This window comes from Barbus barbus (genome assembly GCF_936440315.1).
Source record: "Barbus barbus genome assembly, chromosome: 13".
In the NCBI taxonomy this organism is placed as follows: Eukaryota; Metazoa; Chordata; class Actinopteri; order Cypriniformes; family Cyprinidae; genus Barbus; species Barbus barbus.
Window position 1 is genome coordinate 2123500 of NC_136741.1, and position 6784 is coordinate 2130283.

Here is a 6784-nt window from a genome sequence, read left to right on the forward strand (position 1 = left end):
CTATAACATGTAAGGCAACACAGCTTTGAGAACGGTCAAGGTTAGGCATCGCTGATATCTATAGGTCACAAATAAAGGTAAAGTAATCAAACCCTTCAATACAACAAAAATAAAAGGAAACAAAAACTCTAAAGTGGTCTCTTATTTTGCTAGATTCTATGGTTTAATGCAGGAGCCTGAAGTTGTCAGCACCTCATTTGGCTTTTAGATGAGAAAGTCTGAAATGTCATGCTATGTGTTGCTGTCGTGGTAGAGGTAGTTCATGGAGGACTGGAGGGATGGCTGGAGCGTATGAGGATGATACTCAAACAACCAGAGAACGATTCCCCACACCAGTGTGGCAAACAGCGGGAACGGGTCTTTCTTGGGCTGCGGGATGAAGCCTTTTTCCACGGCCAGTCGAGACAAAGCAAAGAGAATCCTGGAGAGCAGGTACTTGTTTATCTGGGAAACAGACCAAAATTACAAAAAATCAAATAAGAGATATTACAGTACTGGTGAAAAGTTGATGATCAAGGTGTAGAATATTAATAGATAAATATATAATTAAATATGCATATGTAAGCATTTTAATGTGTCTGTAATGAGTCATACTGACATTACCTGAGAACTTAAAGTTTACCTATCAGTCAGATGCACGTTAAAGTTGTGTTCCCCACTAAAGCAACAAAACATTCATTATATATATTTATATTCATACACGCAGAGGTGGCCAAAATTATTAGAACACTAGTATTTACACCAGTTAAAAATGGTTTTATGTTATTTCTATCTTTTGCTGTAATGTGTCAGTAGGAAATATCAGTTTACATTTCCAAACACTCATTTTGCCATTAATTGTAATAATCCAGTGAGATTTTTGTCTGACAACAGCCAGTGCTCCACACAGAGATCTGATCATCATCCAGTGTGTCTGGAATGACATGAAGAAACAGAACAAACTGAGACAGACTCAATCCAGAAGAACTGACAGAAAGAAAGATGCTTCAAGAAACCAGCTCATGAAAGTCAAAAATCCAGTATCTCAAAATTTTTCTGGCAAAACATTTTGTTAAAATTCATAAATCAGACAATATTAGTGAGGAGGGAAAAAGAGGAAGGGAAAGGACGTTGGAGCAGTATAAAGAGTGTGGAATACTATAATGACCAAATAAATATAACATTTACAAAGACAGAATTAACTCTTAGAAAAAAAAAAGAAATCAGCTTATGGATCAGATTTGTTATTTAATGATAAATCATCTCAGTGAATTATCTAAGGATGTTTTATTAAAAATGTACAATACAATTTGGGAGGAAGGAAAATTACCACAAAGTTGGAAGGAGGTGGTTATAGTTCCAATACGTAAACCTGGGAAAGATACAAATCCAGGAAATTATAGACCTATTGCTTTGACATCTAATATTGGTAAAATAATGGAAAGAATGGTGAATGAAAGGTTAATGTATCATGTGGAAAAAAATAATGTATCATGTGCAAAGCACCGCGGCACACAAGTATTGATTATTAATGTGTCGGGGGAAAAGAAGACATTGTAATTATAAGTTGCCAAATGCCAACGCTGATGGCCATCTCCACAGTAGTCTAATGGCCGTGCCTTTAATAGAGAAATGCACCATTCATATGGACCACATAATTAGAGAAGATTTGTTTTTATTTTAATTGGTTTGTTTAATAGCAGACATTTCAAGATTTCTATAGATTTATTTCTTGTGTCTGTGAGTCACGGAGACTGCATGAGACTACAAAAAGCACATCCAAAAATGACGAAGTAGGCCTGTTTTAAGTTCTTTCCACAGGAAAAAAAATGAAATAAATGCGAGAGATTGCACGGGCGCCTCCATATCATACAGTAAGCGCGATAATACTCCCACACTCCCCATAAACACTTGAAATGCACCTAAATAGCAATTTTATTATTCATATAAAAAATAATAATAATACCCTGTTTTGGTCATATTGACTATCAATAGCCCAGCTCCCCATCAATGATCTAGCACAGAGATATAGTTATAAACTGAACGTGCGGGAGAAGCATTAGCCTACTTCTAATTTGGCCAAAGAAAACTTGTTAAAATCTAATTTTTTCTAGATTTAATTTGTGCATTTTTCAAATGTTTACTAAAGGTGCAAAAAGTCATTAAAAAAATCATCATTTTACTTTTTTTCGGGCAGCATTTTGTGTGTAAGGTTCTAATTTCAAATTTGGTTTTCAGGATGGCATTTAAAAATACAACAACTGTTCTTTTTTTTTTTTTTTCGTCATGGTTAAAAAAGGAAAAACGAATGAACGCAAAAGTATAGGCCTACTATTGCATGTTTTATTTGTGTACAGAAAAGAAAATGTGTATATCAAGTCTTTATTTTATTTACTTATTATTTATTTTTATTTTTATTTATTTTTGTTTTAATTAGCCTAGCTACTAACAATTAAGTGATTGCGACTATTTCGTGATTTGGTTTGCCATTTGAATTTTACCTTATTACTATTGTTAAAAAAAGACAGTCTTAAAAACAAAAACTACCGGTACAAACCAGCACAACCGAAGCACAAACAGACTCTTGGGGTAAATTTGGAGCAAGTGGGGGGCTGAGTGACCTCAGAATGATCACTGTTTATTTTCAAAAAACCTGAAGTGAGTGAAAATAATTTTATTTTTTACGGCACAAACAAAGAAGACTATTTTGGGTGAATTTGGAGTATGTGGGGGGGCTGGTGACGTCATCGCCTATAATTCAATGTCCAATATTTTAAAAACCGAAGCAGGGGTACTGAGTGACCTCAGAAAAAGACCATTTAATATTATTGTAATATCTTAAAAACCGAAGCAGCACAAACTAAAAAAAATTCCGGACCAAAGACCATTTTTTCAATTTTTTTTTTTTATAAAGCTCATTCTGATATATATATATATATATATATATATATATACACACTGTGTAATTCACACCCTGTGTGTAAGTGCTCTATATAAGTATGCCGATGCTAATGAATAAGAGATGTTGATGACTGCACTAGGAACAAAGTTAAGTCTCTCTTAAACTGCCTCTTTGTTATAAGTGAAAGGTAACTAAATGACAAAACTGATTAATTGACATCTCTATAGACTAAATGTCCATTTTTTGTTATGAATGTGCCTATTGAAATGCTGTTGGTTTGCATAATCAAAATTGTGCAATTATTGCTCTTTTGTCCCCACCAATGTCAACATTAAACCTCCGCCCTTGATATTATAAATGTTGAGAACAGTTGTGCTGCTTAATTTACTGTGAAAACTGTGACACTGTGCCATTTGGATAGTTTAAAAGGGAAAGCAAATATAATGTTGCAAAATATGTATATTTCAAATAAATGCTGTTCTTTTGACATTTCTATTCATCAGAGAATCCTGATGAATAAAATGTATCTCAGTTTTCACAAAAATATTGGGCAGCACAACTGTATTCAACATTGCTGATAATCAGAAATGTTTCTTGAGCAGCAAATTAGAATGATATCTGAAGATCATGTGACGTGGAGTAACGGTGGGGGCAATTCAGCATTGATTACAGAAATTATATTTTTTATATTTAAAAAAATCTGAATTATTCCAAACTTTTGACCACTAGTGTAATATACAGTTTACAGTGCCCTCAAAAAATACTTTACAGTACACAAAAACATAAAAGCAAGTACAATTTATTTGAAAGAAAACCAGATTAAAACATTTTCAAATAAAACATTTCACTAAAATAAGTTATTCAATGATAAATCGTAACCTGGCTGTTAATGTTGTTATTTTCTCCAAACACCAGCCAGCCTCCGACACAGGCAGCCAGAAACGAGTGAGACTGCAGCAGTTTCCCCTGTAAGTGCTGCTGGAGAGCCTGCAGGCCTTTTATACGTGAACACAAAGCAGGCTAGATTCCTGGAGTGGGTGTATGTGGCCTGAGCGATCGCCCTAAACTTCTCTCTCAGACTGACAATGATGTGCAGAAACAAAGCGAAGATTAGATTTTATTCAACAAGTCATGATGTATATTTGATGTGATTATCTAATCAGCATGGGTACAATATGCAATGCAAAACAAACAAACAGACTAAATTACACACATATATATGTTACACAGTGACTTTTCTGTCTCTATGATTTACTTACTCATATTTTCTCTAAAATAGTCACATATTTATAAGAAATTGCTTAAATTATACATAATAGGTCTACTTTATCACTTAAACAGAGATAATAGACATTAAAAATATTTTGTTTTTTTACACACCTTTTTATTGATACGGGCGTTTAGTTTTATCATGTCCTCAGTGCAAAGTAATCAACTTACACTAGAAATATAAACCATGAAATGATAAAAACCTCAAAATATTTTTAAATTATGTTATGGACTAGGCTAAACTTCATCTAATCATACATATAAATCATGTGAAACTATATATATATATATATATATATATATATATATATATATATATATATATATATATATATATTTTTACAATTTTCTTCATTTACCATGTCCCTAAAGTCATCTTCCACCCTGTTAGTATGTACTCCCTCGCCTTCCAAAATAGACTACAATTCCACTGAGATCATTTTCAGGAAGTGATATTGTTTATTTTTTCCCCTGGAATTCAACTGTACAAATGGAGGTAAGTGTCAACTCTCACTCCTTTTTTTCCAGTTTTTGAAATGTTCTCCTGCTTGTCACACTCTTAAAGTTCCACCCTGTTAGGCTATATTATGGAGAATGTTTGTCCGATCAAAGAAAAATAAAAAACATATCTGACATAGTTATAAAAGTTATGTTCATCTATAGAAGGCTACAGAGCTAAATGTTGATCACTCAAAAAACTACAGCTAATTTAGCTCAAAATTGTCCATATATATATACATACATACATACATACATACAGTGGTGTGAAAAAGTGTTGGCCCCCATCCTGATTTATTATTTTTTATTATTTATTTTTTTTGCATGTTTGTCACACTGGACTTTCAAAGCACGGTTCTTTATGGAAACTTATAAAAAAGGGTTCTATTTAGCAGCAAAAAGGATTCTGCTATTGTTTCAAGCCAAAGAACCCCAATTTGGTATTGTTTAGAACCATTTTCCTTAAGAGTGTACCTGTTAGACAGGTAGGATGACCACATAAATATAACATTGTTATACTGGGTTTATGTGAAGATTGTTTTAAGTTCACTTAAATTAAAAGTTATTTTTAAAGCCTGATAAATGTTGAATTTGATTGTAGTTATACCCACATAGCTATTTTTTGTATTGTTTTGAAACAATATTATGTAGGTGCAGTTCCACACATTACAGATGGCAAACCATGCAGGACAATTACAGAAAAACCCATTTGCTGTTAGAACCTGTTAACACTGGTGTTCCACCCTGTTATGTTCCGTTCCACCCTGTTAGACAAGTAATTTTAAATAAAAATTTGAAAGCAACATTAAATGTTTGGCATACCTTTGTCTTATTTTGTGAGGTGAGGAGCATTACCAGCATATATATGTTTTTGAGCAAAATCTTTATATTGTTTACCATCCTGTTGGCAAAAATGGGCACAAAAAAGTACCTGTTCTTAATAATCAAGACATATTCTATTCATTAATAATTGTTTTGCTTTTGTTTCAAGAATAAGAAATACCATTATGGCATAAAGGACATATACTTATCTTATTATTGCTCATTATTGTTTAAAATTTTGTGATATGTATATGTCCTTAACAGGGTGGAATACATTCACAGCGAGTGTCTGAACAATATACCCATAATTATTATTTTTTAAGTCACTGAGCTTGACCAGTATGTGTTCAGTATAGTTAAACATGTCACTATTTTGGTAGAATGCTAAAAACATGAAAACCATGTAACTTTTTTTCCAAAAATTATGAAGCCAAAATGTTACCGGATACCAGGAATGACCCATATACTAAATAATATGGAAATCATTAAATAATGTTATTTTTCACATATTATTATCTATTCTATACCAACAAGTAAAAGCAGTGTATAACTATTTTGACATTAAAGTGACATGGAGTTATCTGAGAGTTCAAAGTTTGAATTTTAGCCCCATATCTGGAAAATACAAATAAATAAGGAAAACAGAAAGAAAGCTAAATGAGACCCTCTTCACATGAACAGTAAATAATGACATATTTTCAGTGAATCGAATGGACAAAACTAGCAATATGCAAACCTATTAGTTTAAGTATTATAACAAAAAATCTATATATTTAAATACGACAGATGAAATATAATTAAAAGTGCTGCAGCATGTCCAAAAGTAAACATTAGAAATACAACTATGTAAATTAATTTATTAGCAAACATGCACAAAAACTGTTTAAAAGTCATTCAAACTCACACAGCTCCATTCCTGAAGCCTTTGACGACTGCCAGAGCAGTTTTATATTTGTGTTGCTGCTGGAGATTGTTAACCGTGTATAATAAAGTTTTAAAGAGATTTGAGGCTGCCATGTCTCTCCTTTAAGACGGACGCCTGTAACACAATTTTAGTTTTATTTACCCTTGAAAGCAGGTTGATTTCAGCTTACCTGGAATTCATGGTGATCACCGGACCAAATGTTTTCACCTCACAGAAGAACTTCACCTGTCTGTTTACAGCAAAACAATTCTTTAATTTATTGAGCAATATGATATTTTGTAATTGTATAATTCTGAGTTATGTATTACATTCCTGCTCACAACGGTTCCGCTTAAACCATCCGGAACGACAACAATGATATGAAATTTTAGAAAAAATCTGTGTCCAGG

The 6784-nt window shown here is 32.7% G+C and overlaps 1 pseudogene across 1 annotated transcript; it reads right to left on the reverse strand.

Moving 5' to 3' along the window:
- Window positions 1–204: 204 nt before the first annotated feature.
- LOC306878963 (peroxisomal membrane protein 4-like) lies at window positions 205–6487 on the reverse strand (annotated as a pseudogene). Its single transcript has 3 exons — window positions 6377–6487; window positions 3761–4036; window positions 205–444 (listed from the first exon to the last, which is right to left on the reverse strand). The product of its transcript is annotated as a peroxisomal membrane protein 4-like (transcript).
- Between the last annotated feature and the right edge of the window lie 297 nt (window positions 6488–6784).